Below are 16,674 nucleotides of genomic sequence, written 5' to 3'. Positions count from 1 at the left end.
AGGGATCAAACCCGCGCCCCCTGCACTTGAAGCATGGAATCTTAACCACTGGACAGCCAGGGAAGTCCTGTAATTCATTCATTCTTTCTCTCTGTAATATTCCATTGTGTAATACATCACAATTTATCCATATTACTCTTGAGGTATATGCATTGTTAATTTTAATGGATATCGTCTGCTCTACATAGTTTATAATCCTATCATTACTAAATGGAAGTAGCTATTTCTCTACGTCTTAGCTACATTAATCAAACTTTTTTCTTTGCCAATCATATATATTAAAAATGCTTTCAATATACTTTCAATTTGCTTTTCTCTTATTATGATTGAAACTGGGGATCATTTCCTGTTTAAAATTATTTGTTTTTACTTTCAACTGTCTTTGAATGTCCTGTCCCACTTGTCTACTGAGTTGTTGGTCTTTTCTGAATTGATTTAAAAGGACTCCCAGATTTTCTGATTTTTCTTTTTAAAGAAAATTAGCTCCTTAAATGTGATGCATGGCAAATTTTTTTCCCAGTTTATCTTTGGAGTTCCAACTTTGTTTTATGCTAGTTTTTGCCACACATAGGTTTTATCTGTCTTTATGTGAATTCATCAACTTTTTCTTCTTTATGGTTTCTGGGGTTCTGCAACACTTAGGGCAACTGGAACTGTCATACGTTGCTGATGGGTATAAGCTGGTACAGTCACTCTGGAAAACTGTTTGGCAATATATACTAAAATTAAACATACACATATCCTATGACCCAGCATTTCCACTCAATTCCAACAGAAAATGAGCACTTGTGCTCCCCCCACAAACATGTACAAGAATGTTCTCAGCAGTTTTATTCATTTTACCCACAAAAATATGAACAACCAAAATTTCTATCAACAGAATAAAGGGTGGCATATTAACACAACATAATACGACACGAGTAAAAAAAGAACTGCTACATGCAACATAAATAAATCTCACAGACATAATGTTAAGCAAAAGAAGCTAGACACAAAAGAAGACATACTATATGATTCGCTTTATTTGAACATCAAAACCAGGCAAAACTAATCTATGGATAGAGGTCTGAATAGTGGTTATCACTGGTGGAGGCGGTATTGACTGGGAAGAGCATAACGGAGAATTCTGAGATGCTGGAGATAGTCTATATCTTGATTGAGGCGGTGAGTACTTTGTGTATACATACATAAAAATTTGTTGAGTTGGTCCCTTAAAGTATGCATACTTTCCTGTGAATTGTATCTCAATAAAAGTTTTTCTTTTTTTTTTTTTTTTGCTGTACGCAGGCCTCTCACCGTTGTGGCCTCTGCCGTTGCGGAGTACAGGCTCCGGACGCGCAGGTTCAGCGGCCATGGCTCACGGGCCCAGCCGCTCCGCGGCATGTGGGATCTTCCTGGACCGGGGTACGAACCCGTGTCCCCTGCATCAGCAGGCGGACTCTCAACCACTGCGCCACCAGGGAAGCCCAAAGGTTTTCTTTTTTAAAGTGAGATAGCAAGCTAGCTTTTTTTCCCAAATAGCTACTCAGTTGACCCCATACTATTTACTGAAGAATTGTTTTCATCCTTATCATATATAACATTTCTATAAATGAGGCCACTTAAGTACTCTCAACTCTGTCCAGTGATAACTTGTCTACTCTGATATTCTTAATTACTTTAGCTTTAACACAGACTTTAATAGCATTAATACCTCCTTCATGAACACTGGTTTTCGTAATTCTTAAAATTCCACATATGTCCTTTCATATGAACTTTAGAATCAAGTTTTGAAAACCCTGTTTGAGATATTGTTATTACACTGAGTTTACAGATTATATTTTATAAACTTCAAGATACCTTCGATGTGAAACTAACATAACACTGTAAATCAACTATACTCCAATAAAAACTTTTAAAAAAAGATACCTTCGATGTAAGATTTACAATTATTTTTATGTAGCACTAAAAAATAAGACATTGCCCAGCTATGACATAATGCTGAGGATTTTTATTTTATGCCTATTGTTAAATTACCTTTTTCTCTTCAAAAATTCTGTTAGGAAGATATGCAAAACCTCTTTTTAGAAATCTATAAAACATTATTGAGAAAAAAATTAAAGAAGACCAAAACACATGGAGAGAAAATACTCATGAATTGGAAGACTCATCGGTATAAAGATTTCGATTACCACTAAACTCATCATTGTGGAACCTCACAAGCTGATTCTAAAATGTATATGCAAATGCAAGGGGCTCAAAATAACCAAGAATTATCTACTGCATATCAAGATTTATAAAACTAGAGTAGTAATTCTCATACTTTTTGGTCTTATACTCCTACAAGTTATTGAAACTCTAAAGAGCTTTAGTTTATGTGAGTTTATTTTTTTTCACATTTGAAACTGAAGCAGAAAATTCTGAAATATTTATTTATTCATTTAAAAATAATAAGAAACCCATTACATGCTAACAGAAATAACTTTATGAAAAATAACTGTTTTCCAAAACAAAAATATTTAGCAGGAAGAGTGGCACTGCTTTACATTTCTGTAAATCTCTTTAATATCTGGCTTAATAGGAGACAGCTGGATTCTCAAATCTGCTCCTTTATTCAATCTATTTCAATATCACATGTCATGCATCCTCTGGAAAACCTATTGTAGACTCATGAGAGAATGAGAGTGAATAAGGCAAATAACATCTTACTATTACTACGAAAATAGTTTTGACCTCAGAGACCCCCTTAAAGGGTCTCAGGGACCCTAAATGGTCCCAGGAGAACTACTGAAATATTTAAGACAATGGCACTTTGGCATAAGGACAGACAAAATAGAAAAATGGAAGAAGAGAGCCCAGACAAATCCTCGTACATACAATCAGCTGATTTATGACAAAAGTGACTCTACAGAGCAGGGGAGAATGGACATTTTAAAAAGTGGTGCCACAATAACAGTAACTGGACAGTCATACAGGCAAAGAATTAAACTGACCCCTATCTCACACCATTAAAAAAATTCCACATAGATTGTTGATCTAAATGTGAAAGGCAAAACCTAACAGAAAATAATATAGAATATATCTTCATCACCAGGATACAAAAAGTTCTAATTATAAAGGAAAAGACTGACATACTTAACTACATTAAAATTAAGAATTTCAATCCAAATATACCTTTAAGAAAATGAAAAGGTAAGGCAAGCCAAAGAGTGGAAGAGGATAGATATCTGCAATATGAGTATCTGAATACACACACACACACACACACACACACACAAATAAGACAAAGATAGAACACCAGATAGAAAAATGGGCAAATGACTTTAATAAGCCTTTAATCAGCCTTTCGAAAAGACGATGGTCAATAAACACACGAAAGGCTGTTCAACCCTACTGGTAATCAGGGGAATGCAAATTAAAACCAAAGAGGAGTGTTAAGTAGTACAACCACTTTGGGAAACTGTTCTGTAGTTTCTAATAAAATTAAACGCCTACCTGATGCCCCAAAATCCACTCCTCGATATACAGTCAAGAGAAATGAGTATGTATATATAGAAAGATGTGCGTGAGAATATTCATAGCAGCTTAATTCACAATAGCCAAACTTAGAAACAATAATCAATAAGAAAATGATAATCATAAAATGGGACTAAGCAGTAAAAAAAGAATAACTAATAAAACCAACAACTTGGATGAATTGCAAAAAACATTATTATGCTGGGCAGAAGAAGCCTGACACAAAAGAGTTCATACTGTTACAAACCCATTTACATGAAGTTCAAGAACAGGCAAAACAAATTTATAGTGGTAGAAGTCAAAACAGTTTTGTCAGAATAATAGCTTCTGACTGGAAAGGAGTATGAGAGAACTTTCTGGAGTGATGGAAATGTTCTATATCTTCATATGGATATGGTACATGCATATGTAAAATATTCTTCAAGCTGTACATTTAAGATTTTTGCAACTTATTGGATATGACATATACCTCAAATTACACAAAAAAATCCATTACATATAAACCAGAATGGTTATTTTAACAGATTGACAATTCCAAGGCTTGGCAAAGAGGTGGAATAACAGGAATTCTCATACACTGCTGGTAGGAATCTAAACTAGTGCAATGACTTTGAAAAATAGTCTGGCATTACCAACTAAAACTGAAGAATCACAGAAGTGTTCACAGCAGTATTATTCATAATTGCTGCAAAGTAAAAACAATTTAAATACCCATCCAAAAAAAGAGCAAAACAATCAACCGTGATATATTTGTATAAAAGAACATTCCGCTGGGCTTCCCTGGTGGCGCAGTGGTTGAGAGTCCGCCTGCCGATGCAGGGGACGCGGGTTCGTGCCCCGGTCCCGGAGGATCCCACATGCCGCGGAGCGGCTGGGTCCGTGAGCCATGGCCGCTGAGCCTGCGCGTCCGGAGCCTGTGCTCCGCAGCGGGAGAGGCCACAGCAGTGAGAGGCCCGCGTACCGCAAAAAAAAATACCGGGTACCGCAGTGACAAACTACAGCTCCATCACACACAGATGAATCTCACAAAATAATGTTGAATGAAAGCAGCCAGAGTAAAGAATACAAAATGAATGGTTCATTTATATAAGCTTGAAAAAGCAGGCAAAACTAAGCTACCAAGTTCGGGTGCAACCTTAGGTAGAAAAGAAAGTGATTATCATAAAAGTCAGGGCAGAGCTTATTCTAGTGAAGGAGAAGTATACTTCATAAGGAGGGCTTTCTGCAGTGCTGAAAATTGTCTGTTTAATGACCTGAATGTTGGTTACAAGGCTTATGCTTTATAACCACCACATCAAAACAAGATGCACAGATCAATGACTTTTCTGTATGTAACAGAACAAAACCAAAAAGGTTACAAATCAGAAAAAAGGTTTAAAAAAGTCAACTGGACCTGGTGACTGATTGGGTTGGGGTGGGGGTTAGTAAAGGCAACCAAGGAAAACGCCCGGGTTGCTGACTTGCACAACTGTTTGGGTGGGATGCCTTTCACTGAGACAGGAAACAGCATTTCAGGGGAAGAATATGAATTAAACTTTGGACATGGTGAATTTAATAGTTCCTTTGAGACATCCAAGCAGAGATGTCCAACAGGCAATTACATATGCAGAACTTGAGCTCAAAGGAGAGGTCCAGGCTAGAAATATAAATTTTGGATTCATCTGTAAGTGAAATCATGGGCAGGGATGTGATTGTTTAGGGAAAGAAGACTGACGAGAGGGTGTACGGCTGATTCCTGGTATGTCAGCATTTAATGGGCAGGTAGAGGATGATAAACCAGTAAAGAAAACTGAGAAGGAATCGAGCGGCGGGAGGACAATCAAGAACGTGTCATGAACCATTAAGCAAAGGAAGAGAACATCTCATGAGTAATTAGTCATTCACTGCAGGTTGATGCATAGTTAAGAAAACATATGGGTTATGTGCAATACTCAGCAAGCCAGTTTTTACTCCACCTCTCTCTGGCTGATTTGAGAGAAGCAACACCCAGAGAGAAAACCAATGCTTCTGAGAATGGTTGCAAGTTTTTGTGTTATCTTTAGAAGTGAGGAATTAAGGCCCCTCTCACTCTTCTCCCTGACTCTCAGGAAGGAAGAAGACAGATTTGGGAGCACTGATAGGTCTGTGTGCTACTGGGTAGAATCACCATGAAAAGGTCAGTACACACGTGCGGGCTCATTTTTCTGCTTCTTCCATGTGACTGAAGTGGTATGAGACGCCTTCAAGAGAGGACTTCCTCTATTCCAAGTGACAGCCAGGGCCAAACCTACTACTTGGGCAGAAAAGGCCAGAGGCAGGTGGCCAAGACCAGATCAGCAGTCAGCCAGGGCAAATGGGCTCTCTCTGGTTACAAGGCCCTGAGCACTGATAGGAATGAGTTAGAGCAGCTTTGCCCACATCGTAAGGGAAAGATCTAGCCACGTTTGAAAACTGGGGAGATGGAGGGTGTCCATCCCATGGCCTGTTTCAGTTTGAAACAAATGAAGCTTAACTAAATTGAGAAAAACAGCATCTCCACATGAAGCAGCTGGGTTCATTCCAGTCTTCTGTCTTAGAGTTTGATGCCCAAGTCCTACTCAAGATGCAAAGTATTTTGGTTTTTCATTGCCGGTACAAATATAAACCTCTCTCTTAGGGACCCTATAGACTTGAAAATAATGGCTGTGGACTGGAGGGAATTCTAGTATTCCTGGATCCCACCGGAATGCCATCATAAAATTTCTCAATTTCTAGCACCACATAAATCACATACAAAACAAAACAAAACCACAATGGGCATTTGGTTAAAATGGCATCAGATTAGCAACTCCAGAACAAGTAGAAAGTCGCAATATGTTTGTTCCTTGATACAAAGATTTTAGTGAAGGTTGTCTCCTTCCCAAATCACCTATAAATTCAGTACAATTCTAATCAAAATGTCAATGGGATTTTTTTTAGAGCTCATCAAAGTAAATTCTAAAATTCACCTGAAACAATACATGCATGAGAACAGCCAAGAAAAATTTGAAAATGAGCATATTTGCTCTATCAGGTATCAAACTGTATTATATAAAGCTACAGGGGAAAGGGGGGCTGTGGTAATGGAATTCTGCAGAAACATACACAAACAAATCACTGGAACTGAACTGAGAGTCCAGAAAGAGGCCCTATGTATATAAGGAAATTCTTGCACCATTTCAAATGTGGACAAGTCAATAAGTGGCATTAGGCAAAAGCTTATCAATTTAAAAAAAAGTACGTTAGATCCCTACCTCACATCCGACAAAAAAGTAAATTCCACACAAACTAAAAGAGTTAAATATGAAAAAACAAATTTCAAATATAACATACAAGAGTTTAAAAAAAATCTTTGGGGGACTTCCCTGGTGGCACAGTGGTTAAGAATCTGCCTGACAGTGCAGGGGACACAGGGTTCGAGCCCTGGTCCAGGAAGTTCCCACATGCTGCAGAGCAACTAAGCCCGTGCACCACAACTACTGAGCCTGTGCTCTAGAGCCCGCGAGCCACAACTACTGAAGCCCACGTGCCTAGAGCCCGTGCTCCGCAACAAGAGAAGCCACCACAATGAGAAGCCCGCACACCGCAACGAAGAGCAGCCCCCGCTCGCCACAACTAGAGAAAGCCCGCGTGCAGCAAAGAAGACCCAACACAGCCATAAATAAATAAATAAATTTATAAGAAAGAAAATCTTGGGACTTCCCTGGCAGTCCAGTGGTTGGGACTTCGCCTTCCACTGCAGGAGGGTTTGGGCTTCCCTAGTGGCGCAGTGGTTGAGAGTCCGCCTGCCGATGCAGGGGACACGGGTTCGTGCCCCAGTCCGGGAAGATCCCACATGCCGCGGAGCGGCTGGGCCCGTGAGCCATGGCTGCTGAGCCTGCGCGTCCAGAGCCTGCGCTCTGCAACGGGAGAGGCCACAACAGTGAGAGGCCCGCGTACTGCAAAAAAAAAAACAAACAAACAAACCAAAAACAATGCAGGGGCTTCCCTGGTGGCGCAGTGGTTGAGAGTCCGCCTGCCAATGCAGGGGACACGGGTTCGTGCCCCGGTCCGGGAAGATCCCATGTGCCGCGGATCGGCTGGGCCTGTGAGGCATGGCCGCTGAGCCTGCGCATCTAGAGCCTGTGCTCCGCAACGGGAGAGGCCACAACAGTGAGAGGCCCGCGTACTGCAAAAAAAAACAAACAAACAAAAAAAAAACAATGCAGGAGGGTTTGATCCCTGGTCGGGGAGCTGGGATCCTGCATGCCTTGCAGCCAAAAAACCCAAAACATAAAACAGAAGAAATATAGTAACAAATTCAATAAGACTTTAAAAATGGTCCACATCACAAAAAAAAAACTTAAAAAAAAAAAACTTGGGATGGTAGAGATTTTGATAAACAAGATTAAAGAAAAAACAAAAAAACTCAAAAGCTACAAAGAAGTCGAAGATGGGACCACATAAAAAGTTTAAACTTCTGTATGAATAAAAATACCATAAATGGGTTTCCCTGGTGGTGCAGTGGTTGGGAGTCCGCCTGCCAATGCAGGGTACATGGGTTCGTGCCCCGGTCCGGGAAGATCCCACATGCCACGGAGCAGCTAGGCCCGTGAGCCATGGCCGCTGAGTCTGCGCGCCCGGAGCCTGTGCTCCACAACGGGAGAGGCCACAGCAGTGACAGGCCCGTGTACCGCAAAAAAAAAAAAAATAATAATACCATAAATGAAATTAAAAGACAAGTGAGAAACTAGGAGAAAATATCTGTAATACATATAACAAAGGATTAACTACTTTGATATCTAAAGAATTCCTGCAAACCAATAAGAAAAAACGACAACACTGCAGGGAAAAATTGGGCAAAGGCATGAACAGGCAATATCCAGAAGGAATATGAATGCCCGTTAAACATATGTCTGTACAAAAATTAGGTTACAGACTCATCTAACACCTGATAAGCTACATTCTAGATGATTAAGAAATTAACTTTTTCAAAACTAAGAGAAATTATAAATTCATCAGATATCAGAATGAGAAATGCCCTTCTAAACTTAAAACCTATAAGAAAAAATTAAAAAGAAAAATAATTAAATTTTATATACTTAAAAAAAAACCCGGCTTCCTTGGTGGCGCAGTGGTTGAGAATCTGCCTGCCAATGCAGGGCACACGGGTTCGAGCCCTGGTCTGGGAAGATCCTACATGCCGCGGAGCAACTAGGCCCGTGAGCCACAACTACTGAGCCTACGCGTCTGGAGCCTGTGCTCCGCAACAAGAGAGGCCGCGATAGTGAAAGGCCTGCACACCGCGATGAAGAGTGGCCCCTGCTTGCCGCAACTAGAGAAAGCCCTCACGCAGAAATGAAGACCCAACACAGACAAAAAAAAAAATATAAAAATAAATAAATTTAAAAAAAAACCCATAGTACTGCAAAAATTAATGAAATTGAACTAAACTGGCAAAAATATTAACAAATATAATAAAATATTCATATCCTTTAAGTATATAAAGCATTTGTCTAAATCAATATAAAAATTCTAAGATCTATACAGGCAAGACTGGAGAAGAAAGGCAAACAGTTAATAAAATGTGAAAAACATTAAACCTTACTTATACCTTGGGGGGAAATGCAAGTCAAAACAATGAGAGTTTCATTTTTCATACATGAAACTGATAAAGGTCTAAAAAATGAGAATGCCCAATATGGCAGGGGTACAGGGCACTTGACATTCTCTTACATTACTGGTGGAATTTTTAATAAGAAAATAGTAAGAAAATAGTTGTGACATGTTAGATGAGGAGAAAAGATATAAAGTACTTACAGTATGATCTCAACCGTATTTTAAAATAAGAGCTAAGTTTTATGAGCACTTACTTCTGTGCCTGGCACTGTGCTAAGACCATTTACAGGTATTGGTGCATTGGTGCACTTCATACAATAATCCTGAGTTAGACGCTATTATTATCCTCATTTTACGGAGGAGGAAACTGCGACGAGATCAAGTTATGGAACCAAGGTTTCAACCCAGTTACACTTGCTCTAGAGTCTGTGATAGTAACTATTAGCACAAAGCAGAGGAGGAAATAAATCAAACTCCTAAGACAAAGTGATGTTGAATATACTCCACTTAATTCCTATTTTGTCATGGATTTTCCATTTTACTTCTCAAACACAATGATGGTCTTTAAAAGGTCAATAATCACACAACAGTGACAACAGCATCCTTGAAATGCCCCTAAGTTACAGGTGCTAACAACAAAAGAAACTTTATAGATCATAATCCAGGGTATTTAAAAATGTTGTTTAGCAAAAGAACTTTTTTGTAAATGAAAATTTAAATGGATCTATGATATGAGAAACAGATTAAAGCAGTATTGCATTGTATTAGTGTATTTGAAAAGCTCAAATTTATAACATTTACAATGAAGCTCTTCTGGTGAATACAAACTTCAAATTATGGATGATTAGGGCAGTCGAATTTGTTTTGTTTGACTGCCCAGTATCAAGAAAAACCTGATTCACAGAAAGTAGCAATTGCAAATAAGAGTTTTTGTGATTCTTTAAAAAACAGCACATAAATGCTATCTGAGGATTTTATTACACCTGTCCGGAAGTCCAAGTAGAACATTTCTAAGTTAAACCTCTAATAATATTAGGAATGAGAATACTTGGTAACCACAAATATTTTGGTAAAAAATAAAAATCTTAAAATATATACTAATCATGACATCAAGGCATTATACATAAGGCAGTCACATGTTATTGCACAATGCAATGAGAGTTGTCTATAGGAGCAAACTTGCTCATATAATTTTACAAAAGCAAATAAGGACTGATCTGAATTTTTAAAAGACCAGTGTAAAGCTACAATCTTTCCAATCAATAAAAATTTTAAAAATTCAAGTATAGGCACAGAAAGCAAGAAACACTATTATAAGGATTGTTATCTGGCTGTTGGCGTTATGGAGAATTTTCATTTTTTCTTTTTGCTTATTTCCCCTCAAACACCCTAAATACACTACTTTTTTTTTCTTTTTTACTTTTATTTTTAAAATAGTTATAAATCACAGGAATTTTCAAAAAAATGTACAGGAAGGTCCTGAGGACCCTTCACCTAACTTCCTTCAATGGTAATATCCTACATAGCTCTAGTGTAAGATCATAACCAGGAAACTGACCTTGGTACAGAGTTTACTCATATTTCACCACTTCTACATTCGTGTGTGTGTGTGTGTGTGTGTGTGTGTGTTGTGTGTGTGTTCTATGCAATTTTATCACATTTGTAGCTTTGAGTAACCACAGCTGAGATACAGAACTGTTCCCTCCCCACAAAGCTCTCTCGTGCTGCCTCCTTAACCACCCCTTCCCCCATTCCTAACTCCCAGCAACAGCTAAGCCATTCTCCATCTCTATAATTTTGTTATTTCAATAATGTTATATAATGCAATCATATAGACTGCAACCTTTTATGATTGAATATTTTTTTTACCTAGATAACCCAGCAGTACAAATCAGCGGTCTCTAATGTAAAATTTAGCATGAGATACATCTGAGTGTATATAAATGTTTATAATGTTTTAAAGTTTACAATGTTAAAAATGTGACTCAAATGCTTATGAAATCCCTGTTGTACCACCACAGAACTAGGATTCTGGGGGATGAATTTTAAAAATTGATAATCTAATACAAGTCTAGTGCAATCTAGTACAAACACTGTACAGAAGAGAAACCCAAGGCACAGTGCTTGTTAAGTTTTATCTATGTTTACAAGAACACGTGGCTTACAAGAATGCCTGGTTTTGCATTCTTCTGGCCAAGATCTAGATTCCAGTCCTCTCCCAACCCAGGTAAATCTACATTACATTCAAATATGACCATTTGCTATTCCCCTCAAAATGGTCACCGTTTTCTGCCTTTCCTCATGTTGTTTCCTAGAATCCTTCCAAATCATCAAGGAAATGAATTCCTCTTAAATTCCTGGTTCTGGTGACTTAACCCCACCACACCCCAGGCCCAATTCTTCTGTTTCTCTATGCAGTAGGTCCTTATGACTCAACACCTCTCTCAGGAAGGACTACCCCACCCCAGTACAAATTCATACTAACATTTTCCCCTCCCCTCTACACCTCCAGGTACGTAGATCCACTTTATCTTTCTTCTCTCGGCTATTCTGTTAGGTCTTCCTGATAGCTCACCCCACTGTATACCTGTTCACTCACTAGGTGTGACAAATGCCTTATCTTCACAAGTTTAGGCTTAGAAGGCAAACACTCCAGGGATTTACTTCTTGAATACCGTGCCTTCAGAGTAATGTTCTTGCTTTTCCAAAAAGATTGCTCCCAATAAGTAAAAGCTAAAACACAAACATACAGATGCAAAAAAAAAAGCATAGATGTTTGCATATTTTTAAAAATTTGGCTGATATGGGTATCACTATATCAAAATCAGATCAAATGGAATTTAAAGTAGTGGTAAAGAGCCAGATTGCCTGGGTTAAAATGTGGCCTCTGCCACTGTACTATCTAAATCAAGTTTCATTTACATTCTGTGTGCTTCAATTTTCTCATCTGTAAAATGGTGATAAAAGTGCCTCACAGGACAGCTGTGAGAATTAAATAAACTGCATTTAGAACACTGCCTAGTACACAGTAAACATTATCCAAGTATTAACAACTATCTCTAATGCATGGCAATCCAAGTTCACCTCTTTGTGATATCCCTCTATTCCCCTTACATTCTTTGAAGTCCATACTGCTTCTGAAATTTCCATACCAAGAAACAATGGTCACGTAAGAACCTGTATTTTATTTATTAAATTCATCTTGGTCAAAACTAACCAGTAGAACAAATTGTTTTTAACATAGTGGTAGCAGTTATTAACATTCACCAAATATGAATGTAAGCACTTAAAAGTATGGTGGTGATGGAAAGAATGCTAGCAAAGAGTAAAGTACAGATCAGAACATAGAATATGGTAGTTTTATGTGTAAAAAATGGGGAGACTAATATGGTCATATTTATGCTTGTATATGCATAAAATGGCTCTGTAAAGTTTCATGTCTGCTTAAGGAAAGGGAGAACTACAAGTCTGGGGGCAGGGTTCTGAAGGGGACGGTTCACTATATATGCTTTAGTATCTTTCAAACTTGAAGCAGTGAATATATTACCTATATAAGAATTTAATTTTAAAAATGGAGGAGGGTGGGGTGGTGGTCCCTCTAAACAAGTACTCTGGAAGCCAGGCTTCTAGTCCCAATCTGCCACTAACTGTGTTACCTTGCACAAGTCATTTAACCTCTGAGTCTAGCTGAACTAAGCAAGGGGCAGCACAGATTCCTAGGTTCTATTCTAATTCTAAAAATGTGTCTCAAAGAGGGGGGTAGTAAACAGATGGTACTATTTTTAAGACATGAGAGGGGTACTAGTCCAACATTTTGCGAAATAAGGCAACTTTTTGAGGACCTGAATTGTCAAGCCTCTTCATCTTTCAAAATCATTTTTTTCTTACATAAAAGCTCTTCTTAGAAGGGGTCTAATGCAACGTATAGGAAATACCTATAAAGAATATTCTACACATTATTTTGTGTCTCTTGCCACACTTTTGGAGTTGTTTTAAATGGATTTTAAGTCTTTATACTATGCCATGGAGTGAGCAATAAAGTACTCTAAAACAATTTACATTTAAAATACATAAATGACTACACCTAAGACAAGTAACTTGTACTATTTAAAGGCGTTTATGATCAGACATTGCAAAAAAATAATCATACCACCTCCAGTCAATAACAGCTGTAACTAATCGAGTACGTACTTTATTTCAAGTATCATCCATTTATTTATTCCATGTATCCTCCTTAATCCTACCCATTAATCTGGCAAAGTAGGTTTTAATATCCCCATTTAACCAAGAAGCAACTGTAGCTCCATGAAGATGAGTGACTAGCTTGAGGCCACAGTCTAACAAGTGGACGAGCTAGGAGTCCACCCAGAACCTTTGGATCTGAACTTAGTGCACTGGACAGGGATTAGCAGGCAGGCTGGTGCAGACTTGCAACAAGCTTTTAGTAATTTAAATAAAAATGAGGAAAAATGAGAAGAAAGTAAACTTTTTAATAAACCTAAGTGATTCAATTTAAAGATCTTTCATACTGAGATTCAGTTCTAATTATTTGAGTTAAAATATCCTTACTTACAATGAAATGACAGTGACAGCAGATAGTGGTATGGGTTACTGTTGCTGTTTTTATTGACTATAGCCAGCCAGCAGAACAAACTGGCACCTCTATTGCAGCCTCCCAATTTGGGGGGGGAATACTTCTTTTGAAATCCAAAAATCTGGGAACTACTTCCTTAGACAATGATGCCTCCCAAAATAATAGAGGACTTACACACACACACACATATAGCCCTCAAGATTCTCTCATTAATCTCTACTTTATTTGGATTAGAACTCTTAAGGATTAAGAAATGAGAATAAAGTGAGTTTCAGCAATCCAAAATCACATGAGTTAACGCTGGATTCTGGCAGAGAACCTTCCTCAGGATTTCATTGGTTAATTTTTCTCATGCTTTATCTTTAATTCTACTCAAACCTGGGCTCAAACTTTCTGTTCCTAAAATAGTCACACTTTGGGACTTTCCTGGCGGTCCAGTGGTTAACACTCCACGCTTCGGGCTTCCCTGGTGGCGCAGTGGTTGACAGTCCGCTTGCCAATGCAGGGGACACGGGTTCGTGCCCTGGTCCAGGAAGATCCCACATGCCGCGGAGCGGCTGAGCCCGTGAGCCATGGCCGCTGAGCCTGCGCGTCCGGAGCCTGTGCTCCGCAACGGGAGAGGCCACAACAGTGAGAGGCCCGCTTACCACAAAAAAAAAAAAAAAGAGACTCCACGCTTCCAATGCAGGGGGCGTGGGTTCGATCCCTGGTCAGGAAACTAAGATCTCACATGCCCCTGTGGCATGGCCAAAAATAATAATAATAAAATTTTTTAAATAAATAAAAGTCACATTTTTTACTACTACTGCTAACTGGCAATCAATACTTAAGTCAAATAAAAAGAACTACAACTTGAGGTCTCCAATAATCTGCTTTTATTTAAAGCCTTTTTCACTTTGACAAAATAAAAACTTTTAATTATGTTTAGTCTACCTACTTCCAAAAGAAAATTGATCTATAAATTAGACTCAAGCCACTTTAATTTCCAAATTTCTGTATCTTCATCATATATATATAATATATATAGTTTATATATATATAATGTATATATGTATTGATATATATGGTTTTGCAAGCAGTTTATAAACAGGTTGGTCAAACTGTCTAAATTTCTTGAATTTTATTGTGTACACAGCAAATAAGCTATTTATTCCTCTTATTAGCATGTCTTATTTCTTACTTATCTTCCTTTAGTGAGCATCAAATTTAAAATATTCTATGTACACAGCTACACAATTAAACATTAGTGTCAGTCACAACATATTAAATTCACACTTAAAACTATAAAGAGATCCAGATATTTTTAGTCTTACACATATACTTTATATATAATCTCACTTGATGTTATTTATATTATCTTATGGTGCTTTATTAAACAGACATCAGAACACAAAAACCTGGACCTTGCAGGATACATAACTGAAAATATTTATAATCTATACTTATTACATGGTTCAAAAACACGCTTTTTTAAAGGAAAGCCAATATTAAGAACTTAAACATACAGTCTGGATAACATAAAGCACTCTTTCCAAGTCCAAATGTTAAAAGGTCTAGTTAAAGTTATGATAGACTATAGTGTTTCCAAAAGCTAAAATTGGTAATAATTCTGCTTAAATTCCATATTAATCTAATATCAAAAGTTATTTTTATTCCTTTTTTCAAATACCTGAAATACACTGCTGCTTAGTCTTTTCATTATATATTTAGTTAGCTAACTTTGGGTGCAAGGTACTTTAAATATAAAAGTCCTTTCCAATGGATAGTGAAAATAATATAAAAATGTTTGTATAAAATACACTCAGTGATTCTCAAAGGATATCTGAGAGTCTATTAGGTCTATTAACTTGGTTCAAAATACCCAACAACAAATGTGAGGTTTTGTCACATTGACATATTTTAACTGTTAACTGGTATCTACATTTTAAACACATTATGTCTAATGTAGCAATAACGATGACTATTTTTCCACTAAAAAGCTACAGGATTTTGGTTTAAGAGCAAATGAGAAAGAGTACGTGGCTCACCAAGAAGGCTGTCAAAGTGGAAAAGATCAGCAGTCTGAAATTTGTAAACAGTAACAAGACAAACTCCAGTGCTAGGTCGTTCATGTAATCACCAATATGTAGGTCAAAATAAACTAGTGAGCTATACATTACTGTCTACGTAGTAATTTACAGAACAATGTGAGAGGAAGAAACTGCTCAAATGTGACTACTGTTAACAAACTCAAAATATTAGGCATAGTAATGTCTCTATTAAAATTGTAACTTATCAATTGTGAAATAATTTCTTTCACTATTTCTACTTTTAAAAAATGAACCCTCCTCAATTAAAAAAAAAGAGCAGCCACTTTTAAGATGTAAATTCCTCTTTTTTTCAAAGTAACTTACCCAGAAAAATCTAATGCAGAAAATAAAGTGTAACAGATAAATCGACTACAACATTTTTAAAAACCTAAAAGTATCAGTAAAACAAACCAATCCCTCCAGTTTAGCAATGCGTGTATTTTTAAGCTTCGGTGGGTATACCATTATAATAACCAACAACGTTTAAATGGCACCCTAATGCCCCAAACATCATCATTACACATGACATACTCGTATTTTACTCAAATTATGCTTAGACCAGATCCAAACTCAGGCCATTCCCCCCTCGCGGGCACACTGAAATATACGAGGGGGAATCCAAGAAATCAGATATGTTAAGTGCAGGTATCTCCTTCCAGAGTAGGGTCAAATTCTTGTTTGCCCGCAAATGTCACTGTCTCAAGAAGTCTGCAAATTCTCATTAGCGCTACAGAGTACAAAGAGGCCTGACCACGGAAACACCTGTCCTAACACCGGGAAGACAGTGGGAAATGCAAACCCCGAGCCCACGCCGGCCGTACAGCCTTGGGCAGCAGCAGCGACCCCAGACGAGGGGTGGACACTGACCTCATGGCTCCCTCGGGCAGGCTCCCACACCCCCGACTCGCCTTCCCGGGCGAG

General features: G+C 38.0%; 1 protein-coding gene across 2 annotated transcripts in view; it reads right to left on the bottom strand.

The window, feature by feature from the left end:
* VKORC1L1 (vitamin K epoxide reductase complex subunit 1 like 1) overlaps positions 1-16,674 on the bottom strand; it is a 61,847-nt gene that overhangs the window by 44,315 nt on the left and 858 nt on the right. The window lies entirely within an intron of this gene.

Source organism: Orcinus orca, chromosome 16, assembly GCF_937001465.1.
Source record: "Orcinus orca chromosome 16, mOrcOrc1.1, whole genome shotgun sequence".
In the NCBI taxonomy this organism is placed as follows: Eukaryota; Metazoa; Chordata; class Mammalia; order Artiodactyla; family Delphinidae; genus Orcinus; species Orcinus orca.
This window is presented reverse-complemented; position numbering and strand designations above follow the sequence as displayed.